The following is a 10,480-nucleotide window of genomic DNA, read 5'->3' on the forward strand; positions in this document are numbered from 1 at the left end:
TGCCAATTGCCTAAAATTAAAAAGTGCCTCGGTAGCGAATAATTCCTAGAAAGGATGCTGAAGCCTGCACTTTGTGGGGTAGAGGCCTGTAAGTGCCCGCCATGGGGATTCCTGTCTCTGCACCTTTAGCAACGATGCTCCCTCCCCATGGGCCCCTTTGCCTTCCTCCTGTCCACTGTGCTTCCCTGCCTGCCCTCCAGACGGTCCATGAGGAGGAGGCCATGCCCCACACAGCAGGTGCTTCTCAAGAGCCCGCTGCCACATCCAAAGGGATGCTGAACCTTAATGGCCCATGTCCCTATGGTCCCCCCCCCCGGATTCTCCTTCCCCCTTGCCTGTCCTTCTCTCCCAGAAGCTCCAGCTAAGTGGAAAATGTAATGAGTAGCTCTGGAGACAGGACAGCCCTAAAAGCTAAGAGCCAGACTCTTAATTAGTAAGTGCAGAAGCCGCCTCTCCCAGCTAGAGGCCACAGTGGTTTTCCCAGGGGAGCGCAGAGACTGCTGAAACTGGCTGCTGCCATTTTGCCCTGGGAGGAGCTAGAAACAAGGGCTGTAAACCCTTGAGTTTAAGGGGAAGGATTTGAGTTTTAGGGGGAAAAGAAAATAATGTACGCAAACAGTGTGTCATTTTTGTCCCCACACCAGCCCCTCATACTTTGTCCGGGGGGGGGGGGGGTTGGGGGGGATGGGGGGAGAGTTGGGAAGGAATTCTAAGAATCATCCCTCAGCAAGGCCAGCTACATAATCTTCAGAGCTCAGTGCAAACGGAAAATTTAAGCCCCTTGTGCAAACAGCAGGAAAAAAAAAAGCACTACCTCTCCCTCGGCTGGTCATGGAGTTTTTTATTTTGCTATTTAATGCGGTTCTGAGTAAAGAAAAACTACAATTTTAAATTATTAGCCAGAATTTTACCAGTCTACTTCACAGTGTGCAACGCCAGTTTCGAATGCAAATTTAAGGGCATTTGACCCAGAAGTGGAATCACTGAAATTACACAACTCCTATTTCGTGGCTTGTAGGTGCATATGCATGTCATTCTGTCCAGAACAGTGGGAACACAGTACAAAACTAACTCGACTCTTCTTAATACATGCACCTTTTACAGACACTCTCTGCCTTTGGCTTCTGGTGGGCAAGGAAAGAATGAAGGGGAAAGAAACCATGGGCTGCTCTTCTTTCTCTTTTCTTCTGTATCATCAGTTTCAACTGAGTCATGGTCATTACCGGAAAGGAACATGATAAGAAAGCAAGCACAGCCACTCCTGAGCACAGAGCCCTTGCAACTGCTCAGGTCACAGTCCCAGGAAGCTGGCCCTGAGCATGGGGACAAGACGCCCTGACCTGCCATCTCCTGGCTGCAGGCTGGGAGGGGAGCCCCGCCAGCCCAGACCACATGATTGATGGGGGGCAAGTCAGAAGGAGAACAGCCGGCTGCCCTTGGACTTAACGAGTCCCAACTTAAAAGCAGCATGGAAGGGATAAATCAACTTTTCAGGCTCCAGCAGGAGGCCCAAATACTAGCAAGGAGAATGCATTGACATCCCAGTTTCAATAGGTTGCCTGGAGAAGGGAGGGAGGAAGCCTCAATGGGCTGCCTGTGAGCCCCCCACAAAGAGCCAGGGCAGGCAACTGCACCTCCATAGTCTTACCCTGGCCATGGACAGAGCTATGAAAGGGGGTGAGACTGAACTTGAATGAAAGTCACAAGACTGGGCTGATTTCCCCTCACGTGTCTGTTTGGCATCATCTGCTAGGGAGGCAGGCTGGGTCTCAGAGTCGGATACTAAAATCAGTTCTATGAAGAAAGGTCTGCCACCTTATTCCCTCTCCATCTTGCTGACGGTTGTCATTTGTGAAATCCCCATCCTGTTAGACATCGGTTACACACGCACCTATTTTAAGCACTAGACACACATTCATCATCTCATGCCCTAGCACCCTGGAATTGTGCTTCAAGGCACTTATCCATTTTGTCATCGTACAGGTATTTATATGATTATTTCGATTAACATCTGTGTTCCCAGTTAGACTGAGCTGCCTGACACAGAGACAACGTCAGCTTTTGCCCATCAATGTACCTACAGCTGCTGGCTCAGTGCTTGGCCTGTTTTAGGCTCCAGCAGGGGTGAGGGGTCAGGAGAGGTGTTCACGCCAAGAGTCAGTGGCTTTGGTCTGGTTTCACTCTACTAGAGCTTCTTGTCTCCTTTGGATCATGGATCTCTTGCAGCACGTGGTGCAAACCACGAAAACCTGCCCCAGAAACAAATGCTTATACACTGAAAGTTTCAGATGGTTTTGAAGCCAATCCACCAAGCCTAACTCTGAGAATCCCCAAAATATACAGTTCTCTAAACCATTTTTTCAATTGACATTTTTAGGGACTTTTCCCCAAGACATAAATTTTTCCTTTAGTATCATTTCTAAGGGTCACAAAGTACATTATTATATGAGTAATGTATAATAATATAATAATAACCTTCGTCTTACATTTGCATGTCCACATTTCTGGTGATCTCCTGTGGATGGAGTTGTAGCAGCGGTATTATTGCTTCAAGGATTCTCGGTACATGATGCCATATTACCAGGCAGAAAGGCTGTTCACATTTCACACATACTCACTCTCATAGCAAGCCTGTGCTAGCATTGAGTTGATTTGTTTTTAAATTTTTCTAATTTTATAAATGAAAGGGAGTATTTAATGGATGTTTTGATTTTTACTTCATTGATCTCTAATAAAGCTAAAGATTGTACTAGGTATTTTATTGCCTTTTCTGTAATTCACAAAATTTTTTCTATTATTTGAGGTCTCATTTTTCCTAATCAAGGTATATAAGCTTATTAGGAATATTAATTCTTTGTCATATTTGTGGAAAATTTTTTTCTCAGTTGTCTGTTTTAAATTTGATTTGTAGTGATTTGATTTACATACTTACTGAAGTTTTAAACTTTTATGAGTTACACCTATTTACTTTCCTTAGCAATTTTAAAAATATTCTTATGTTTAAAAAAATCCCTCTCTATGCAAATATTTAATACAATTTGTATTGTTATTTTTAATTTCAGCTATTTAAACCACATCGAAATTATTCTAGTGTGTGCCATAAGCTGGTATGAGCATTTATTCACCTAACTCCCCATTTTCCCCAGTAATTCGCTAACTGGGGCATCGATGGTGGTGCCGACATGCACAATTGTTTAGGTCACGTGCTATGTAAGAGCAACACATCTGAAGAGGTAGCCTTCATGTCAAAGACACTGTAGATTTGCATTTTTTTCCGACCATTTTCTGGCAGGTGCAGTGAAGTGTCTTGTTCTAACAGAGTCCAGTGTACTATGACAATTTCCCAGCAGATGGAAGTAAGATGTCTTGAGCAAGGGGTGCCTGTTTCTCATTCTCACAAGACATTGTATGGACTAGTACAGCACTGCCCGACTGGCCCAAGGAATCAACGCTTCCCAACATCTCACTTCACACTTAGAGAGTAGCTTCCTGAAGCTACTACCCAACGAGATGTTGCCACAAAACACACACACACACACACACACACACACACACACACACACACACACAATTCCTTGCCGTCCTGAATATGGAGGTTAAAAGATCCTCCTGCATTAGCCATTTGGCCTCTTTCAAACTCTAACACCTAGAGGAATATTTGATTTGCTTCAACCTGAAATAGAACCACAGGGGCTCTCTCCATTTTCTCTCTCTCTCCCAATAAATCAAGAAAGAAGTCTTTTATCACCGATTCTAACAACTGGCCTTACAGATGGGATTCTATGCCCCCGTATGAATAAATGTCCAGGTGGCAACTTGCAGATTAATTACTCAGGAAATAATCTCCTGAAGCAGCTTGCTCTGTATTCTCTAACAAGGCTAAAAATGATTTGTGCCACCTGTTTATGGTTCCAAGTGCTTGCCTCAGGTCCTTCAAGTATTCTATTAAAAATTTTTTGATTAACTTGGTCTCAGGGCTAACTTTTTGTTTGTTTGTTTCCTTGGAGTGAATACAGAGAGGCTCCACACCCTTGTGCCTAGAGAGCCGCCGGGGTAAATCACCAGGAAGCAGTCCGGCCGAGATACCGGGAGTGCGCACGTTACTCTCAGGCCTGACACTACCTGAGAGACTCAAGATTTGTCTGATTCATACAAACTCCGCTGCACAGGTGTGCAGAGGGAAGCTTTTCCATTTATTCTGAGGACATTTTAGCTGTCAGGAGTCGGGAAGAAGGTGGCTTTGTTTTTTACGAGGCTGCAATATTTTTCACTGTTAGATGCTGAGAGGTGATTGCCTGTGTGTATATATAAACACATCCCCAGTTTGGACCCAAGTCATAATAAATTTATGTGCTATTTACACATGGCTTTAAATCATTTCACTAAGAGAAGTGTGCAGCCTAGAAATTTAACTGTTCTTTCTGGTGCATAAATGGCCACCACTTTGAAGAAAAGAATGGAAGGTAGGGGAGGAAAGAAGCAGCTTCCGCTGTAACCAACAAACTAGTGTGATCGCCTGTTCTTGCCTAGCACTTAAAAAAATGCTCTCCCATGCATGAGCTCCTTTGGTCCTCATAAAATCTCTGTGAAGTAGGAAGAGGGATTATTAGGCTGAATTATATATATAATTATCATTATACATATGTGTGTATATATGTGTGTGTGTGTCTGTGTGTGTCTGTGTGTAAAGAAACTGATGCTTAGCAAAAGAAGTTGACCTTCTCAAGTTCATGCCGTTTGTAAGTGTTCCAAAAAACCTAGACTGTAAGGATTATGCCATCAAGAAGCTCACTGGTTTTTCTAATATTCCATGCTGTCTCCATAAACCATAAGGCTTTACCCTCCACTACAGGCCCATACTACATTTCAGACATTTTCTAATAATATTTAATTTCCTAAGCCTTGTGCACTGACCATAATGTTATATCTCCTTGTGGATTGGGGCCTGGATAGGACAGCACCATCACAGTGAACTAGAGCAGGCCCCTGGACCACCATAGTAACACTGGGCTCATGGCAGACATCACCAATCAGTCACTGCCCCCTTTCTCATTTGTTTATCTCTGGGATCAGATAGAAAAAGAGGCTGGGCTAAGTCCTTGTGTCCTCATAAACCACAAGCATGGATTGACCTCAAAACATACTACTCTCAGATTCCTAGGGTATCAAAGTAGTAATCACTCATTTTGCTTCATGTTACTTCTAGTTCCTTCTGAACTTGGAATTCTCACTGAAGAGTTCTTCTCAAGACTGGTCTAAACGGCCCCTGTCAGTTGACCAGAAGCAGCATGGGAGAAGAAACTACTAACCACCACAACTAGGTGTTCTTAACGCATGTTGTTCTCAATTTTATTGATTACTTATATATTGACTATATTGTTCCATTCCTAACTAAGTCATGGCGAGTACTGGCCACTACCCCACATCACTAGGACTGGGGCGCTAACACATGAAGCCTCTTAGGGCATAAAAACTATGGCTCTATCCAAACCTGTCACACCCATTGTAGGGCCTGAGTGAAAGCCATGGGGAGTTTCCCGGCCCATTGGTTTGCAAGTGAATTTCAGACAGGACAGCTCCCTTCCCCCACTGAGACTCTACTGCTCTAGCTGGAACAATGAAATGACAAAAGGAGCAATAGCTTCCACCATCCTGGTCATGGTGTATTAAGCTACACTCTTTTAATTCTTTCATAGCACTATTGAGTTGTATGAATATTTATTGTACGTCTTCAAAAAATAAAACATAAGCTCCCTGAAGGAAGGAAGGACTTTGTCTTATTTCTTGTACAATAATAACACCAGGAATTTGGTAGATCTCCAATAAGTCTTTGGAGACAGACTGACAAGAACCCAAAAAAGAGGCAAACCTGTTTATTCTATGCACGCTGGGAAACAGATCCACTGGAATTTTATAGAGATATTAATTTTAATTTAATTTTATAAATGAAACCTGTGACATTTGAGGTAATACACCTGTCTGGAATTTTAGGAATATTCTATCTGCCTTCTTATTTTTTTTTTTATCTGTATTCAGTCAACAAGCATCACTGGAACACCCATAATGTGCCCAGACACCAGCCTGGATTTCTCAGGAAGACCTCAGTCCATCGATGGAAAATCCCAAAGCAGAATGCACCCAGCCTCCCCAGGCTCATGTCTTAGATCAGGGTGGGAAACAAGTTTGGGTAAGTCCTTGTATCCTCATAAACAGCAAGCACATACTACCTTGTGGAGTGGATTGCTAGACCATCAAAAAAATAATCATTCACTTTCCTTCATTTTGCTTCTACTTCCTTCTGAAATGCCTCTGCTCTCACAAATGTCTTTCAAACTCAGAAATGGTAAGCAACTTTCTTAAATTCCTTTCTTCTTTCCGACCTTGACTTCCCACCTAACTGGCAATTTCCATAAGGTCTCTATATTATCTTCACACACAAGGAGCCTTTGCTCTGGGAAGGACCCAGCCCTGCCTTGCCTGAATCTCTTCTCATCCATATCCTAATTTATCCTTTAATGCCGATGAGACAACCAGCAATGGGACAAGATTTTATCTAAGAATGTCCAGTGTAGCATTCATTTAAAATAGCAAAGCCCAGAAACAACATAAAGACTCTATAATAGCAGAATGGCTAATTAATTATGGTGCTCCCATAACATGGAACACTAAGTAGGCTTTAAATAAGCATATTTAATGGCACAGAGAAATGCTCCTCAGATAATGGTATATGAAAAAAAAAGCAGATACAAAACAAACCAGCTATATAACCACACACATAAATGTGCATCCACAGAGAGGTGAGTAGAAGAAAATAAACCAAGAGGTTAATACTAGTTAATTCTCAGGAGCGGAATTTTTCTAGTTTTTTTTTTTTTTTTTTGCTTTGTCACAATTTTTGCACCTTTCCAAATTTTCTTTTTTTCCCCCAAACTTTCTATAATAAACCCAGTATTTTATAATTATGAAAAAGCAACACACATTGAGAAGGTGTGTGTCTACAGTCATGGTTTTTGATAGGAAAACAAACATCTCGAAAAGTCAGTGGCTCTCAGACTTGGGTAAGCATCAGAATCACTTGGAAAGCTTGTCAAAACACAGAGTGCTCGGTGCCACCTCCAGAGTTTTTGATTCGGTGTGTCTGGGTCCAGGTCCAGGAATTTGCATTTCTAGCACGTTCTTGGGTGATGGTGGTGCTGCTGGTCAAGGACTACTCTGAGAATCCCTGCTGTAGGTATTTCCAGCAGAAAGAGGTATTTCGAGCAGGAAGAAAATTAAGTGTGAGCAAAATTGTTGACTGTGCAAAAGGAAGGTTATTTAGGGAAGCTGCCACTAGCTTCCAGGTTACACTACTACAGCCATCTTCCAGATTTCAGCAAGTTGCTACTTCTATCCCAGGGTCACGAAACTGCAGGAAACGGCCAGAACCTGCCACCGATTTCGTAGCTGCCCTTGGCCCTGAAGTTGTGACTGACAGGAGAATCCGGAGTCCATGCAGAAACTCCTATCTGCCAGAGCCTACATATCTGCCCTACCGTTCTCTGCCAGAGAAGGAAGAGTCTCTTTTCTGCCTTCCAAAGCTCTCTGAGGGCTTCTCCCCTGGGAGCCAAGGAGTCTGGATGTATAACCTCTAGGCTGCCAGCCTCTGAGATAACAAGGGAGAGTGTCGATGTGATGGGCAATGCGGAGGGACAACAGATACCATCCAGCATGGGGGCAAGGGAGGGGAAGGAAAGGAAGAGAAGGAAGGAAAAGGAAAAGAGGTAATCGGGGGGAAGCGGGGAAGAGGGAGGAGCTGAGGGAGAGTGTGAGTCGAATTTGGTCGAAGTCAACAGTTGTGGGATGGGAAATGGTAGCAGAATAACTGGGGGGAAGGTGGATGCAGGGAGCAAGAGGGGGCATGGAAGGAAAAGGGTGCATTGGAGTCAGATCCAAACTATGTTAACAGGGATATCAGCAGGAGCTTGGATCAGAATGTGGCCAATTCTGGCTTGAAGTTCCGACTGAAACAGAAAGAACAGGGGGTGATTCCCCCTGCCCGGTTTTCACCCTGGGCCTTAAGTGTGTGCACTCAGTTTAGGTGAACAGAAAAAAATGCTCTTAAGACTGTGAAACACCAGGGGAACCTGGGTGGCTCATTCAGTTAAGCATCTGCCTTCAGCTCCGGTCATGATCCCGGGGTCCTGGGATCGAGCCCCGCCTCGGGCTCCCTGCTCCGTGGGGAGCCTGCTTCTCCCTCTGCCTCTGCCTGCCGCTCCCCCTGCTTGTGCTCTCTCTCTCCCTCTCTTTCAAATAAATAAATAAAATATTTAAAAAAAAAAAAAGACCATGAAACATGGTGTGGATGTAAAGAACCTCATGTTTATTTTTTATTCCCAGGTGGCCATCTCGGAGGTACCGCCGAATTATTGGCAAAGCAGGGCTAGGGCTTCCTCCCTAAGGCCCCAGCAGCGCAGCCCAGGGAGGTAAGGAGGCCGAGGAAGGCAGGCAGAGGAGCGGCCACCTGCTCTGGCTCCAGGCACAGCCAGCCTGGAGAACGGCCACACTGCCCTGCCGCCACGCAGGTACGTGATCGGCACTGAAAGCTGCCGCTTTCTCCTTCTTTTTTGGCAGAGGAGGCCCTTTGAAATGCCAAGTCCCCAAATGGATGAGCAGGAAGATCTGAGACAGGATTCCCAGGAAAGCCTGGGGCCCAAGGAACTGTGTTCTGAGAAGCATGAAGGTACTGCCCGGGAGAATGAAGGGAGATCTGGGGACAGAAATAGCAGGAGGAAGCCCAGAGCATTGCCAAAGAAAGCAGGGCCAGAAGCTCTCGAAGTCGGATTATGGACTCTTTCCTAACAGTACTAATCAAGGAGACAGAGGCTCAGAGGGGATGGCAGTGGGGTCCTCAGGCAGGTTCCCCCTGCCGTTTCTCCATGGCGCCCAGCATCTGTGATCTAGGCTGATCCGCTCTTTTGAAGCCAGAGCTGCTGCTGAAGCTAAGGGTGCACCAGTCATGGCTGGGAAGGACCATTCTGAGCAGGGCCAACGGCCTGGGGCTCTCCTGGGGCTCGCAGCATCCTTTGGGCTCCCCCGCAGCCATCTTCGCCTGTCTGGGATGACCGAAGCACCAGGCCTCGCCTTTGGGGCTTTGGGCTCGGCAGCCCCTTGGCCCCCCCGCCTTTCTCCGTTTTGTTTACCGAATAGTCCTCACTGGCCGCTGACAGCAGAGCAAGGCACCTCTCCACCCCACCCCCAGCCCATCTTTTCCCCCAAATGCAAACAAGGACCATGTCTGGCTTCTACCTTCTGCCCAAGGTCAAGGGTGCTGCCTGTCTCCAGCCGGTGGGGCGAGGCAGGCCTACAGCTGCTGGGGAGACACAGAGGTCTGCCACCTTGAGGCCACCCTAAAGACCACTTTTATTCTCTTTTCTCTCTGACTTCTGTCAGTCAGTGGCTGTGGGCCTCAGATTGCCCTTCCTCACAAGAGGGTGATAACTCAGTAAAACTCATGGAGGAGCTTTGGGAAGGAATAGCAAAGGGAAACTTTCCAGCCTCCTTTCGGTCCAGGTACCATGTGCCTCATGATCACTCTCCTCTGTAGTTTGGGGCTGAAGCCCCAGCTAATGCCAGATTGATCTTTTGCTTTGCTTGGTCCCTGGGGTGGGCAGGTGCGTGTGGCAGTTGAGGAAAGACTCAGGGACTGTCTTTGGTCTATCTGGTTCTCTATGAAAGTACCTATTTCCATGGAACGTGCGATCCTGACACTCGTTGGAGGCAGTGAGTGACTCGGTGTGTTGTTCCAAACAGACCCGTGCCATGCCCCTTTGTGCCCGTCCTTGGAGCCCTAAGTGGTCCACCTGGCACATCGTCTTAGTGGCCCAACTGCATGGCCTATCACACCTGACTGATCAGATGAAAAATGATGAGCAAGACATTCTGCTTGCCCCTCTTGTCCCATGGCTCTCGCAGAAACAGAAATTTCCTGCACCAAGTGGGGACATTTTCCTCCCCAAGGTTTCCAGTTGGCCGCCTTGCACACCCGGGCACCGTGGAAGGTTTTCCAGGGCTGGCTTTTTTAGGCAACAGCATTCATGGTGTGTCTCACAGATTTTGAAAAAGCTACAGGGTAAGATACCGTGGATCTAGACATTTAAAAAGCATTTTTTAAATGCCAAATGTCTGTTCTTTGTCTGATTGGGCGAGCTTCTGTGCTTCATTTCCACTCTCACGCCATAGGGGGAGGGCTCCCGTGGAAGCCACCAACACAGACAAAGAATAGAAACTTGGTTATTAGGCACCCGTTTTGCTGCAAGATCTGGGCTCATGTGGCTGATCAATTTACAACTTGTCTCTAATGTATCTGCATTTAAGAAACTGATCACGGACAGCAAGGCAGAATGGGATGGCAGCGTGGCATGCTCAGAGGAGGATGAGCCGAGCCCAAACAGACACACGGGTCTGGGGGAGATGCACGAGTGAGACAGAAAATGTCTGCTGA

The sequence above is a fragment of the Eumetopias jubatus genome, unplaced genomic scaffold (assembly GCF_037043125.1).
Source record: "Eumetopias jubatus isolate StellerSeaLion01/CBP00866 unplaced genomic scaffold, mEumJub1_p1.0 scaffold_2, whole genome shotgun sequence".
Lineage (NCBI taxonomy): Eukaryota > Metazoa > Chordata > Mammalia > Carnivora > Otariidae > Eumetopias > Eumetopias jubatus.